Source organism: Phyllopteryx taeniolatus, chromosome 22 (genome assembly GCF_024500385.1).
Source record: "Phyllopteryx taeniolatus isolate TA_2022b chromosome 22, UOR_Ptae_1.2, whole genome shotgun sequence".
In the NCBI taxonomy this organism is placed as follows: Eukaryota; Metazoa; Chordata; class Actinopteri; order Syngnathiformes; family Syngnathidae; genus Phyllopteryx; species Phyllopteryx taeniolatus.
In genome coordinates this window covers 2,650,462-2,665,403 of record NC_084523.1, presented here as the reverse complement: position 1 = coordinate 2,665,403, position 14,942 = coordinate 2,650,462, and the positions used below count along the sequence as shown (strand labels likewise).

At 42.6% G+C, this 14,942-nt stretch overlaps 1 protein-coding gene across 8 annotated transcripts in view; it reads right to left on the bottom strand.

Moving 5' to 3' along the window:
* brd1a (bromodomain containing 1a) overlaps nt 1-14,942 on the bottom strand; it is a 114,442-nt gene that overhangs the window by 35,275 nt on the left and 64,225 nt on the right. For 6 of the 8 annotated variants that reach the window (XR_009786318.1, XR_009786321.1, XR_009786319.1 and 3 more), the window contains one exon: nt 3,576-3,678. The gene's annotated coding sequence lies outside the window, so the exon portion shown is untranslated. Of the gene's footprint in view, nt 1-949; nt 1,463-3,575; nt 3,679-12,633; nt 12,804-14,942 lie in introns of those variants that run through there. The other 2 variants (XR_009786320.1, XR_009786323.1) reach the window with 2 other exon arrangements.

Genomic DNA, 14,942 nt, shown 5'->3' with positions numbered 1-14,942 from the left:
TCTCCATTTCCGAGCTGAATTCTGAAATGTAATTGGGGATAATGAGCTGTAATCTATTTAAAGCCTGAGTGCACTTGTATAAAAAAAAAAGAAAAAGAAAGAAAAAGAAAAACATGTATTACATCCGCAGTGCTTGCAAAGTGCCCTGACAGGTGCTGCGCAGTTTTGAAAGTCTGCAACAAAGGATTTAGTGTGATTCAGCAAAAAAAAAGACGATTATAAATCAGAGAAGGTGCTGGGATTAAGGGTGACGACTGAGTTCTTTTGTTAACAGACACGCAATTGTAAAACAGTCCAGTGCTCTGACACGGTTCATCGTTGATATTTTTATTTCTTTTTTTTGTGGAACCTATCCTTACGACAATGACCTCACATGTAGGAAAGGAGAGCCACCGTCGCCGATCCACTTTTCAGCCATGTATTGAACACCGGGAGAAGAGTAAAACCTAAACCCAACAAGCACACTCGAGCAGGAGCTGCCGTTGCCCACAGCTCACGCCCACACACTCACGCAAAGGCGTTGACATTACAACGAGCCCCCACCTCTTAAAAGCACATATCTTACGCAAAGAGTATTTTCTAACTTGTTATGCTTGTATTTTTTTGTGTTCAAATACGTTTACAAGTAATGGCCTATCACCTATGATAAAACTGCATCAACTGCTTTCCCTTGCGTCTGTTCAATTGGTGCTGGCCTCTCCCAAGGTTTAAACGCAATGTTACGCAGGATGAGCAGATACATCCAAAACCCACACATTCGAGCTGAGTTAAATCAAAACATTGCTTTTATGTGCTTGCTGGCTTCCCAAACATTCTGAGAGCGAGTTTATTTTTTTGGAATTCCACTAACACTTCCAATACTATCATTTCAGTTTGCATTTCCAGTGATCTCCCAAAATTTCCAAGGTTAAAACCATTTGAGCTACCTAAAGTGAAAACAAATTTAATCATTTATATGGCAGTCTCCACCACTTTTACACCTGTTGCCAAAAGGGTGCGCAATCTGTTATGAGTAGGGAGATGCAATTTATCAGCCGTGATCTTAATAACCCAGACCCATACTATGTTCCAGGTAAAGTTTGACTCGGGACAAAAACATCCTCAGAATTGTCGACATCAAATTCCAAACAATGGATCTTTTCAGAATGTATTAGCAGCCTACGTGACAATAAATGGATGATTCATCCTTAATGTTTCAGAGAAAATTGCAGGTCAATATTTTGCCAGATCCCACGCCTGCGTCACGGCTCTCTCTGACCTCTGTATTACTTCTGTTCCTTACGTTTCGTATGTATGCTAATTCTTCTGGCGTTTTACTCTTTCACCGTTTCCGGATTGCCCCGTGACACTTCAAAGAGCGACAGGGTGCACGCTTCTGCAGGAACCTGTGGAAATGTGGTGATAACGCAGACAGTTGGGAAGATTTCAAGCTTCTTCATGAAGACTCTGTGACCACTGTCTCCTAAAAACACAGTATGATGTGCATTTTCAGGACTGCCAACATCACCACCGTATTCCTTGATTCAACACACTCTGGCAAATTAAAAATCCCTTGAGCTACACAGGGAAAATTCAACCACAAACTTGGCAGCACCTGTACAAGAGAATGATTCTTACATATCTTAATTTTGATGTATTCTGTAAAAGTCAATACATTGCAGTGAAACGAGTATTTTTTTTATTGCTGTCAAATGTCAAAATTGGTCAAACTTGACCCGACAGTATGAAGAGAAAAAAATGTAAGAAGAGAAATGTGTTCAAAGCATGTGGGAGGTGTATAACTAACTTTTTTTTTTTTTTTTTTTTTTTTAATATGGTCTCTCTAGAGTGCAGCTTTTCACCTATAGCGGGTGGGTCTGGAACTCATCCCCCACGATGAACAGGGCTTGACTCTACTCCTCTTATGAGCTCACATGTTCATACTGTACACGCCCCTCTTGCAATGCTGCACGGTTGTTCGCGCAACGCCACGATGTGCAACGACCTTAATGTTGACAACAAGGACAACGGGCAATGGATTACTTGTCAATTTGACTGCATAACAGAATCACAGATTTGGGAGATGAATTACCCCGCAAAGCGAGCAAGACAAGCGGGGTGTGTGTTCACTTAAACCCCATTTTTGTATTTAACGGCTTACGGCGCGGCGTACGTGACAGAGCGCCGGCCTGAAAACGCAGACTCGTTGCCACACTTCTGACTGACAGCAAAAACAGAACACTTGGAAAGAATTATTCACAAGTCGGCGCGAGGTGAGCGCTCGGTTTGATGATAAACGCTTTGGTTTTCGTTCAAATTGATTCACCCCATCAGCAACCGGAGACAGCTTCTCGGAAAAGCGCGTGGCGTTGAGATTGGCGCCGACGTTGATGAGCGTCCACAGCGCTATCGTCGTCAACAACGTGGTCGCCGCTCCTGATTTAATCACAGGTTCGTCAATGTGTCCGCACCGTTGGAAGCTTCGTAGTCCGCGATCATTGCGTTGCAGACGGGCCGCGCAACTCCAGCTCGATATGTCAACGGACAGGAAGTAACCGAGTGCAAATACTTTCTTCTTGTACTTAAAGTTTTCAATTATCTGCACTGTACTTATTTATTTTACCGACAACTTCACTTTTACTTCCTCCAATTGAAACCTGAGATCTGTTCAGTGGTACCTCGACATACCAGTGACTCCACAAGTCTAGACAAGTTTTTCAAGACGAGCCATCGTACGGACAGGCGACTAACTTTAACAACAAGGCAAATCGTGAACAAGTCTTGCTTCAAGCTGTCTGTTGCCACTCTGAGGTGACGTTTACTGTAAAACTAAAACAACTTTGTCTTGAACCAAACAATCACTTTGTCTTACAAAAAACTAATCTGTTCGCTCAAAATACAAAATGCCTAACCAAACTAGTATCAACGTTTTAAAACTTTCAAACAATTTCGACTTGAACAAACAGTAGCAACACATGCAGACAGAGCATACAAGAACGCTCACGGGCATATATTCGTTAGCCTCTGCAAAAAACGACTATTACTATATTATTGCAGTTTATTCCAGTGGCGGCGGTCCTGTGTGTTTTGTCATCAAATCTAATATGCATTATATCTGTATGTAACATACCGCCCCCTAGTGGCTAAGGCACGCACAAACTGGTTATTTTATTTTATTACTGTACGTTTATAAAGTACAATACTACACAGTGCAATTTTTAGTATCACGGAAGTTTTTGTTGGTGTTTTGGGGGCGCTGGAACAGCTTAATGGCAGTTTTTATTATGGCTAATTTGGCCAATAATTATATAGGTATGATTTTATGATTTGTTAGTCATTTCACATTTGCAAAGCTATAGGAACGCATTGTTTTGAGAGCATAAAAGTCAAGCCAACGCCACAATTACTTCGACGACAGAGTACACCTTTGCCTGCTCTGCAGACCTCGAGGTCCCTAGGAAACATCTGCAAGCGTTTAGGCATGTCTGTCTATAAGAGATGATGTACTTATTTAGGGTTTTTGGGGAATTCCACGCATGGCTTTGCAACACGCGTTTTCCAAATGGCTACTTATCCGTTTGATATGCTCCACTCACCTCCGCCCCGAACCCTCGTCGTGCTCGGTCCGTCGCTTCGTTCCCGGAGCGTGCGACGGCGCCTTGTTATCAGATATCCTCTTCACGCCCCATCTTCTGGAACCTTCATCAAGTGTGCGAGGACAAGAAAGGCACAAACAAAAAACAACATTATTAAACGCAGAAATTCTCTCCGATTCATTCGAGCATTCAGGCGCCGCGCATCACATCCATTTAGAGGCGGCAAATTGATTCAATTTGGCGTGTTTGCATCACTTAATTCGAGCGGCTGTTGGTGAGCTGTAAAACATGCATTGTCAGGGAGATGCTTTTGTTTTCCACCCCCCCCCCCCCACACTTTAATCACAGCTATGCCTTCCGATGAAATCTCATTTATTAATCTAACTTAGCAGAGGGAGGCGACAAACAAAGCTGCAGACGAGATTGTCAAGCAGCTAAAGTCACAATGAATCAGCTATGCAAATAGTTTGAGGTTGTTTCTCAGAAATTTGGAAAGTTCGATTAAATAAGCAGAAATGTGGATATGGTGATTAAGGTGGCACATCTGGACAATCCGCTTATAATGAAGACAAGTTGTGTGAGCGCATCCATTCTTTGCAGAGGCTTTTAGGCTTTTGGCCTAGTAGCTGCAAGGGACAGCCTGGGAAAGAATAATTATTCTTTACTCCCACTTTTAAGACTGCTCCTATTCTCCTGAAAAGTGACCTGAGAGTTCATACCCATGCAGCCATTACTATTAACAATGGCTTTGTTCTGGACGCGTCAAAACTGTCACTGTGCGACAGTGACCGGATGCAATACCAAGACAGCTCAGTTTAAGTCCGCCACGGTGTGTTCTACAGACTACTGACATTTACACGTGCTTTCCGTGACAGTTGCTTGAAGTCGCAATGATGTGTTTCCAAAGACTGACCGTACATACTACCGGGGATATTTGAATTATTCAAGCAGCTTTCAACCAAGGTTTTCAAGTTTACCGTCACCTAAAGGCACATCTACGTAAATATACGGAGAACAAACGGTGGCCGAATTTACCTGGGTCACTTTAGCATCGGACAAATAGGCAGAGAAGTCCTCAGCTGACGTACTGTACGACTGAGGTCACATATGATTGTTATGCAGAAAGCAACCGTTCTAAGCAACGATGACTGCAGTCTGTACCACATGTAGCTTATCAACACTTTTCTTGTATGGCAGTGCATTAACTATTACGTGATAATCAGCTGATAAAGTCCGAAAGGAGCATTCTGGCGCATACCTGTTTGCCAGCCATACAAGAAAGGGTTTGCTCTCAACACGCGTGTTCCTGTGTCCTCTATGAAACATCGAACATCAGAATATGTATTAGTATTCACAACCTAACACGGGCAACATCTCCATCTTTTGAAGACCTGTACGATTTCTGCTCGAGTTTCACAGCACTGATAAAAACTCCATGCTAATTTTAGCATCAACGACCCATTGAAGAGCAGATTCTGGGAGACTGCGCGAGAAGCCGTTTTACATTCAGCAGTACGACTGATGTTTCTTTGAGCGGGTTTCATAATCTCGAGTCATGTGAGGGTACGAGCGACCAAGAGTCTGTCTTTCTTCCAGTCGCGCTTGCCTCAAAACATTCTCAGCTGCATTGACTCTGCAAAAATGGCATTTTATTTGGAAGATATTTTCGCTCTGCACTCATGTTTATATAGTCAAAACAGGATATTGGAATTCTAATTCAAGTGTTTATATCCCCATACACTGTAATAGAAGAGACAGGCTTCATGCGACAAATGAATTGGTATTATTAATTGGAGTTTGAATTTTTTACTTGAATCTTCGCGCACATTGATAGAAAAAAAATTGTGTGTTGACTGAACATGGAAGTAAAAAAATTAAAAAGTCCAAGGGAGCCCAAATAAGCAGAGTCATCACAAATACAAAAGATGAAAAGAGGCCGTGTGTCAAATAATCATGTTTCCCCGCTTTGGATGTCAAATGCGCAGTGTCGAAATGGATTAGGGACCCCTCGGAAGCAATTACTGCCACGAATCCCACTGTGAAAAACATGTCAAAAGATACAAGCCGCAGGGGTCACAGATCTATCCCATCTATTGTTAAAGGCAGCTGTCAGCCAAGTATAAAAGAGATCAAAGTTTAGGAATCGGGGAAAGTCCCGTGCATTTGTTGGGTGGAAGCAATGGTAGTGATGGGGAAAAAAAAGCACACAAAGCGCAAGAGAGACTTGCCCGATTGTGGTTGATGTGAATATTGTGGAAAATAAAAGCGATACATCATTTTACTGATAAACTACAGTCAGCCTTTATATCAATCTCATCTGCCCAGCGCCTTCAGCATCAGCAGCGCTGGGCGATGTAACTTCATCTCAACTAGCAAGCGGCCGGTTTCTGTAACCGATCACGTTTCAAATTCACAACCGGCCAGCTACTTTTTCTGTTGCAATCTGCACACGTTATTTCATTTACAATCAGCACCAATGGGGAATATGATGTGTTTTTTTATTTTTTGGGTGGAACCTATCCTCCGTTGTTCACTGAAAAAAAATAAAATAAAAAATCTAATATGACGTACTGTATATTGCTTTGGCGCCATCTTGTGGCCTCTTAGTGACGAGGCCCTATGTTAAAGTGAGGGTACGAGCATCGTTGAGTCAGGCCTTAGCCTTGTCTAATAGAAAACAAAATCATTGGCTTCGCCCCCATTTTGTGGCATCTATAGCCAATTACAAACCTTTATGGGTGGGTATCAATTACTCGCACTCACCCCCAATAGCAGAGCTTCACTGTATGTGGCACATTTTTGTGCTGTTATATTGCATTTTTGTATCGTATTGGCAGTTTCTATAACCACACACAAACAAGAATTTGTGGTTGTGACCATGCACCCTTTAAAAAGGGCATTAGGTATGCAAGCTGATCCATCAAGATAAAATGCACAACAAGGCAGTTTGTCATTAGACAATGTGGATGGTCTTGCAGCGCTAATGATCGCACTGGGCGGCTTTTCGATGTCACGCTTATTTCTTGGTGCCGCCCTATGTTGATCTCACGCGTTGGACGTTGTATCAAGGTCATTTCACATCCCCCACCGCTAGTCTAAGCCAGTAAATTCAAACCATCCCTAGACTCAAATTACACCAACATAACCAAGGAAGAAAGATTGCGGCACCTCTTAATGGAGCCGTCAACAATCTCTTTCCGGCGTAAAAGATGGAGTCACGAGGCAGCTTTGTGGTCCAAAGGCAGAGTGGAAGCATCATTACCATAGAAAACATTACAGCAGACGACAAACGTCCGGGCCATCAAAAATTATCGCGTAAATCCCGTACACCGCATAATGGGCCTGTCACTCTTGAAGCCTGAATCGAAAATAATGCCTGCGCTGATCTTTATCTTCCACAGTGCTTCTGTTGATTACCGCAAAATAGGATTCGAGCGCGTTTAGCTAATGGACACGGCTGCTGCACACCAACACTGCGGCGGGTTCTATTTTCACCACCGCTGTCCGATTCCATGTGTCCCTTTCAATCTCTTGTGTCTCAGAATAAAATGGATAATTTGATGAGCAATTACAGCAACTCGGTGACGAGCAGCAGAGAGAAGCCGAGCGTGGAACTGTAACATAAAAGTCATCACCGGAGAGCACGCGCGGGGCAACGGTGACACATGCTCCGAATAATAAGTCATTTGGAGCGGCTAAATAAAACGCACGCCTTAGGTAGCCAAAACTCTCCTTGAATTAGAGGTCACAAATAATGCCTTTGCCACACACACAAAAGTCTAGACTTTTTGTTTTTTTATCCCAGCAGGAAGGTGGCAACAGACGAGCAGTTCCCCAACTCCCCGTCTTGTTAATGACATGATTAAGCTCTGCTAAGGTTAAACACATTGAAAGCCCTGCTTGGCTAATTGGGACAAGTGATGCTGCAGACTGGACTTCATCTCCTCCGTGACCCCCCCACCCAACACACAAGTGCGCCGATGCATTTAATTTGCAAGTCTTTGGTCATTTGAATTTTAAAAAGGGACATCCTGTTGTGGCCGTTTTGCCAGAAATAAGCATTTCCGACTGTGAGTTGAACCTTTTCAACGCTAGGCTATGACTATGAGCTGCTAGATGTGCCTTTTCCCAAAAATTGAAGGAAATGTGATTAACACATTCACTGCCATTGACGGCTTTAGAAGTCAAATATCCATGTTAACTGGGAAGGCTGGCAGTGAGTGAATCAAACTGTTCCAGCCCCCTAAAAACACCCAAATATTTCTTTCACATTAAGATAATAGCATTCTACAGTACTGTACTGTAAAATAAACAGAATACAAAAACAACTTTTTTACTTCACTTTCACAGAAGTATTTTCCCATGAAGAAGAAAAAAATAAGTTTTTTTACTTCCACTCTTTCAGAATGTTTGGAAATTACGCAGTGCCTTGGGAAGAAAAAAATAATTTGGCAAAATATTTGGGGGGGGGGGGGAAGTTAAATGCAAGCACAAATATCTGTACTTTTAGTGTGAGGTAAGCAATGTGAACTGATGGCTGCTGGTATGAATATTTTAAGACTAGCGGCCATTGAAATAGCTGCAGATAGCAAGGCTAACGGCTATTCTCGTCCACCGCGTGCTTATTTTCATACTGTGGCCCGCGCAGATATATTAAGAGTATTTTTGCTTCTCCGCAGAGCATGATAGCCCACTGACAGCAACAGACGGTCAGGTCAAAAGTCCTCTGTAAATTGCCCGATTTGAAGATGAAATGCCAAAAACGTGATTAGGAAATAGTCAACTTCAAGCTTTAAATGTCAATGCAATGTAATAAAGTCCGCCATCTCACGGTGGAGTGGCTGAAATTTTTACTTGTAACACATGGCACTAAAGTACCACTGTATAATACTAGAAATGCATGATCACAATGTATCCCACCTTGTCTCCTTCCATTATTTAAGATACTGTGTACCGTATGTTTGTACCGCCCTAAAAACCAAAATGAGATTGTAGTAATAAGGTCTGCTCAAATTAAACTCACTATATTTTGGCTTTTCACACAGCTGGCTGTTCCAAGTGTAAGATACGCGAGTTGGTGGATTGATGTCAGCCCGTATATTTGTCAGATTCCAATGTAATATCCCGACGCCTAACACGTGACAATCACTGTTTTTGCGTCTTAATGCCAAGTGCCTACGTCGAAGGGCAACTAGCTGAATACGCAAAGCTGCAAAAAAATAAATAAAGAAAAAAAGTTTTAAATGCCTGCTCTCCTATTACATACATAGACCGAAACACTTTGGTGGATCATTGAAGTGTTGTACTCGGAATTTGCCACGAGTTAGTAAGAGAGCTTTTAACACCCAGACTGCTTCATTTCTTCTTCTTTTTCTTCTTCACTACAACTCCGAGACAGAGACGAATGCACTTCGCTCGTGTAAATGGAGCAGAACGCATTCCGAGAAGGAAGACAAATCCGGCACAGTTTGAGAACCCACTTTTATCCCACGCGCCATAGAAATAGCTGCCTCTCACGCTCCCCTCAGTCTCTCTCGGGCCGGCTGAGAGATGGTGATGTTTTCAAAGGTCATTTCAACCATTTGTCTTATCTGTGAGTTTCTTCAGTGAGACGGCGAGCACGACAGAAACTTTGCCTCGGGCTTCTACTTTGTGCACTTCAAAATCAAGCCAGGCACGAGAAAGAAGAAGGAATCTCCCAGGAATGATGATATTGCTTTCACTGTTAGCTAATTACGACACGTTTAATATGGCATCGCATCCGTTTCCCGTAACGAGCAAAGTAGTACATGTAGCGTCGTGTGAATAATAACCGCAGTTATGGTTGATTTACGTCGCCCGTGCTTTGCTACCATGGCTTGCCCTTTTCCTTTTCGCTGAATAAAAATTAGCGAAAGCTTATTTGGGGCCACTGCCGCCGCTAGAGTCCCGCTGACAAGACGACCTAGTCGCACTGGAGTCTTTACCCGCTATTGCGACAAATCAGCGCTGATTACTACCTAGAGTGCACCGGGACAAGTCGTTATGGCAACCTCTATCTTCTCTCTTCTGTTTCATGTGAAGGGGTCTGAGTGGGATAAAAACTTCCAACAACATTCAAATCAGCAGGCATCTTTGGATAACAAGTGAGCATTTATTATCTTTGTAAAGGCGGAAGGTTTAATGCAGCTCTTAGATTGGATGCCGGTTGTTTTAGCTTCAACTTTTTACACCAAGTACCAGTACCAAAAATACTTTGCACTTGAATATGGGAACATTTTCAAAAATATTTCAAGGAACATGTATTGCACATAAGAATACCTAATGTTGAAAAAAGTTCCGAAATGAAATGCATTTGTGTTCAACTAAATACAACTGAACAGTACTTGGGCAGGTATTCTTTCACGTAACTCTTGAGGAAACTCCACTGAGAATCGCTGGGCTGGTATTCACCGTGTGTGTGTGTATGGCTAAAAATGTCACTTCATGCCATAATTATTGCAGTGCAGCACAATGAGGGAGGGAGTAGCAGCCGATGCGGAACATGCATATGCTTGGGAATTAATATGAATGAACGTGCGATCAGATTTCAAGACAGGTCAATCCCTTTTTCCTCCAACTATCTGGGTGAAACAGGCCACCGTGGCGAGCGGTGCCTTTAATTAACCTGCTGCACTCGGCCCAATGACATTTAGGCGGAGGCGTGACCTGAATCGCAAAGTGGCTTCCCCGCCGAGCTCCGCACGGTTCTCGCTCCTAATTGCTCCACCGACAAAAAAGACGACCGGCGAAAAAAGCGTAGGCGCAAAAAGAGCCCTTCATTTGATGTGAACGACACGCGATGCATACGCTCGGGGGCCACAACAGTAGGTACACCTGCGCAGTCCATTGAGCAACATTTGTTGTGTACTGGGTTAGCGTTCAGCGCGTGTCCTATTCTGCACAATACTTCACGAACTTTCAGACTCGTATTGAAACGTGCACTACTGTATGATAGAGAACGCAAACCATGCCAATGTGAAAAATACCTACCTCAGAACTGTAAGGCAGACACGCTAACCACTCGTCCACATAAGGCCTAGGAATCATTTTTTCATGATACGATAATGAAATATGGACTGGATTGTTGATCTAGTGCAATGACCCTTGTATTTACCGATATATTGTGGCTATATTTTTCTTAAGTACTGGAGATCAGGGATTCTCAAAAGAGTGGTACAAGTACCACTGGGGGTACACGGGCACTCTCGTGTTACACGAAAGAATCCCTGAATTCATTATAAATACAATTTTAACTTTTTAAACATGCAATACAATCCAACATAGAATGAAGGTTGCCGCTATGAATACATCCTGTTTATTTTTGGTTTATTTCAAATCCAGTAGAGTGTATTTTTTTAAGTTTAGTTGTATTTAACTTTTAAGTACGATATATTTGCATTTAATCATTCAAAACTGTAAACATTTAACAATTTTTTATTGAACGTGAGCAATACATTTTAATTGAATCATTCTGCGAGTGGCATTTTTTCTTTTCCTAGTCACTATTTTAAGCACTGTTAATGCTCAAACTAACTCGGCATGTTACAGTGGATTACAATGAATGTAACTAAACGAACTGTGTTAACAGCTGTTTCAAATAACTTGATCATTTAGCCACAATACATAATGGGAAAATATTACTAATGTCGATCCTATAGTAGTGATTGTAGTGGAAGTGTACTTGATGGCGTGGCTGGTGAGCATTTTTGGCAGACCTCATCCAAAGCCGCTCTGAGGCTTTAATATTCATCCTCTAATTAAATTAATGCAGCAAATGATTCATTTTGATTTCATTCCACGGTTGTGTGGCAAGCGTCTCCATCCACTGCGTTCGCCCTCATTGATTTTGGCTGCTAGTGCCACCAAGTGGTTGGTTCCTGGAGAGTTGCACCACATTTGCTTCTCCAGCCTCCATTCCAGTCACCTTGGTGCTGGACTTATTCAGTATTTGGAGAAGAGGAATGGTATTTTTTTTTTTTTAAAGACAAAAAAAACCCAGTTCTGATCACCTTTTATCAGTATCACAAGAAGCGTCTACAGGTGAGGGGGTGGCAGACGTGTTCATTGCAGAGCGGATCGAGCAGCCCTCAAGGGGGATGACGAAGTGGGCGGCGAGAGACGTGCGAGATATACGAGGCCGCCTGAGCGAGATGAGGCGGAGTTGCCACCCCGTCAAGAGGGGAGCGAGCGGGGTGAGGGGTTACATAAATTGAAATGCCATTTCCTTCACTACGCCACTTCCTGCGTTCGCCCCACTAGCGCCGATGAGGAATGGCGCAAAGGAAAAATGGCTCACGTTACGGGCTTGACCCAGGACTACCTTTGCTGCTGACCCCCAGTGCGAAAATAAATATTGTAATTGCACAATATATGCACACAGAATTGCCCTAAAAATATATCTCGGCACTGAGCGCTCCCTTTTTAATGGGAAAATGCAACATCAATAGTTGGGAGGAAACAAGGACGCAAACGAGTGCAATCGGAACAGTTTGAACAGTCTGAATTGTTGTGCTGTAAAAACACCTACGGCAGTTATGTGAGGAAATGCTAAATGAGTTCGACGTAGCGCGAGAAGCATATCGCAAGCCAAGGCGTCCGTAGCCACAGGCTGAGCTGCACTGTGAATGTTTACAGAAAAGTTGCTGTCCTTTATTATGGTTCAGAGGTGTACCGAATATAAATACATGTACCGTTACACCCCCCCCCCGAGACACCTGGGACGCATAGCCGTCAAAATAATGTAACAAACTGGAAAACACCTGTAGTCTATCACAAAACCATGCTATGGCAGTAGTAAAGTCAAAGTAAATATTTGTATCACAAAATAAACTGTATGCTGTTATCAGCGTGTCTTGTGTTGCATAACCGCATATTTACGAGACGAGACGAAACAACAAAGACATCCAACGCTCATTTGGAATGTTTCATTTAATCGGCAATTGGAATCAGGCAAATATTGCACACCGTTTGACGGATTTATTAGTGACGTTTTTTGCCATCCAATCTGGCCCGCTAGCTTCTAGAGCGTGTAGGCGTGCACACTGTGTGCGCGGGGATTTTTAACTTTCAACTCCCAGATGAGCCGAGCTCGCAGAGAGCTGGCATGAGCTCTTAATATCATCATCATCGTCGTGATCATCCGCCGTCTGACAGCCAGTGCTTTTCCTTCTCGCTCATATTACAGCAAACCAGTGAGAAGAGACAGCGCTGTTAAAAAACGCATGATACAAACAAAATGGTTGCCGTCAATAGCCAAAACATACAATTACCTTTAGTGGAGACGTTTTAACTGTAGTTTCGAGGATGTACCCTTTGATTATTATCTTATTGTTGAACATGATTTAAACAACAATAAGGGATCATTTCTGATCCAAGTTGTTCTCCCTATTGATGTGAACTTCAAGCAGTGTTCATGTAAACCACAGGTGTCAAACTCAAGGCCCAGGGCCAAATCATCTGTCAACTTCCGATTCTTGCTCAAATTCTCACATATAATAAATAGTATTGTTGAGCTATTGCAAGTATTTTCTGTTTACAGTAACTAAGTTGAACAAACTATTACCCTTGACTTCTGATTTCAAAACTAGGTATCCATCAATTTGTTGTGTGTTTGTAATAGTATTGACTAAACAGTTATATGGTTTCACAGTCAACGGCCCTCTGAGGGAAACCGTGACTACAATGTGCCCCCGACAGAAATGAGTTTGACGCACCTGATGGAAACAAAGAGCCACAGAACTTTGAGCAGGGGTATCAGTATCAATGGCAACACATTATGAGTCGCCCAGACTGGTCAGACAATGCGATTTGGGTATTGTTACTTCACAGTCAAACTCCTCCAGTCTCATCTATTTCAGTCACAGGCTACTAATTGGCATCTTTGTTTGTTTTCTTCCCCCCCGCAGGGGTCAAACGAGGCCAAAAAAGTCGAATCCCTTGAGTGATTGTATTAAACTGTTAAAGTTGGCGTTGTCATTCAATTCACATACAGGCCTGCATTTGGATATTGCAGCAAATATATTGCAATTGGCACCAAGTACACTATTGATTTGAGTTTTAATCAAATCCTCGTCGGACTTGAACCTGTCTCACTCATGAGTCCACAAGTAAACTCAAGAGTCATTGATAGTGTTTTATATAAACACGCGCGGGTAATCTAAGGTTGGCACTAGAATTCAACAACCCCCGCTGCGAAACTAGCATCTGTTCCGTCGCCCTCCCAGCACCGCAACCCGCATCTTCCTTTTCTTCGTACACAACTCCATTAAATCCCCAGCCCCCAGCGCAACTTGACCTGCGACTAACACCCCTCTTGTCTCGTGCTTCCCTTGTTATCGGGGCCGTCTTCGCCAGTCCCAAACGCCCTTCCCGCCACCCGTCCTTTTATGGGCTTTTTAATGTGCCACCTGCCTTCAAATGCCCACCTGGAATCTCAGAGTTTTAGCAAGCGCCAGCAGGCTCGCCCCCCCCCCCCCCCCGCTGGGTTGACTGCGCCATAATCATTCTGCAATTCAGTTGATTCTCTTGTTTGGAAGAATGTGCTTGAAATTGCACAAGTTTTTAATTATACTCTACAACGAAAGCTTGTGCAGTGATTCCCAACCACTGTGAATTGTCCAATAAATTGCCCAATTTCACTTAATTGGTTTGAAATGTATTTATTCACGATATGAATTTTTGTTCATCTCTCTGTCAGTGACGTATTTTGACAGGCAGAACAATTTCATGCAATTGAACTGGATGGCAGAAACTACATTAACGTGTATCCACCTGTTACTACTCTAAAAAAATTGCTTTTCGTTCAGCTAAGACTCAAATTCCTCACTGAAGTACATTTCTGAGTAAATTAACGCCAAATCATTTGTATTTGATGTTAGGTATCTGTAGTAGAATCACCACGACAAATATGGCGATACATTGAATGCAAATTTTTCAGCACACATTTTTAGGGTGGGAATAGTTGGTTACACATTCCTTTCAAATTTGCATCAATGACTGCAATTGAGGATCTTATATTTTTATTTGTATTTTTTATAAAAAAAAGTTCCCTCCGAGGGATTTAGTAAAATCTACTATCTACTATCTAAAACCTTAAAAAGGAAAAGAGCAACAGGTAAGGTTGACATTTTCCCCCATACTGCAGGTCAACCTTTTTTATTATTATTATTATTAATTCTACAGTGAACCCCCTCAGATTTGCAGTTTGGCCCAGGCAAATTTGCCCTGCTTGTGCTTGTTTCACGTCTGATCTATTTGAATGATGATATTCTACAGCGTTCTCATCAATGGTGGGAGGAAAAGGATGGTGGGATGGGCAGTGAGACCTGAGGGCTGCTGAGGTAGGCA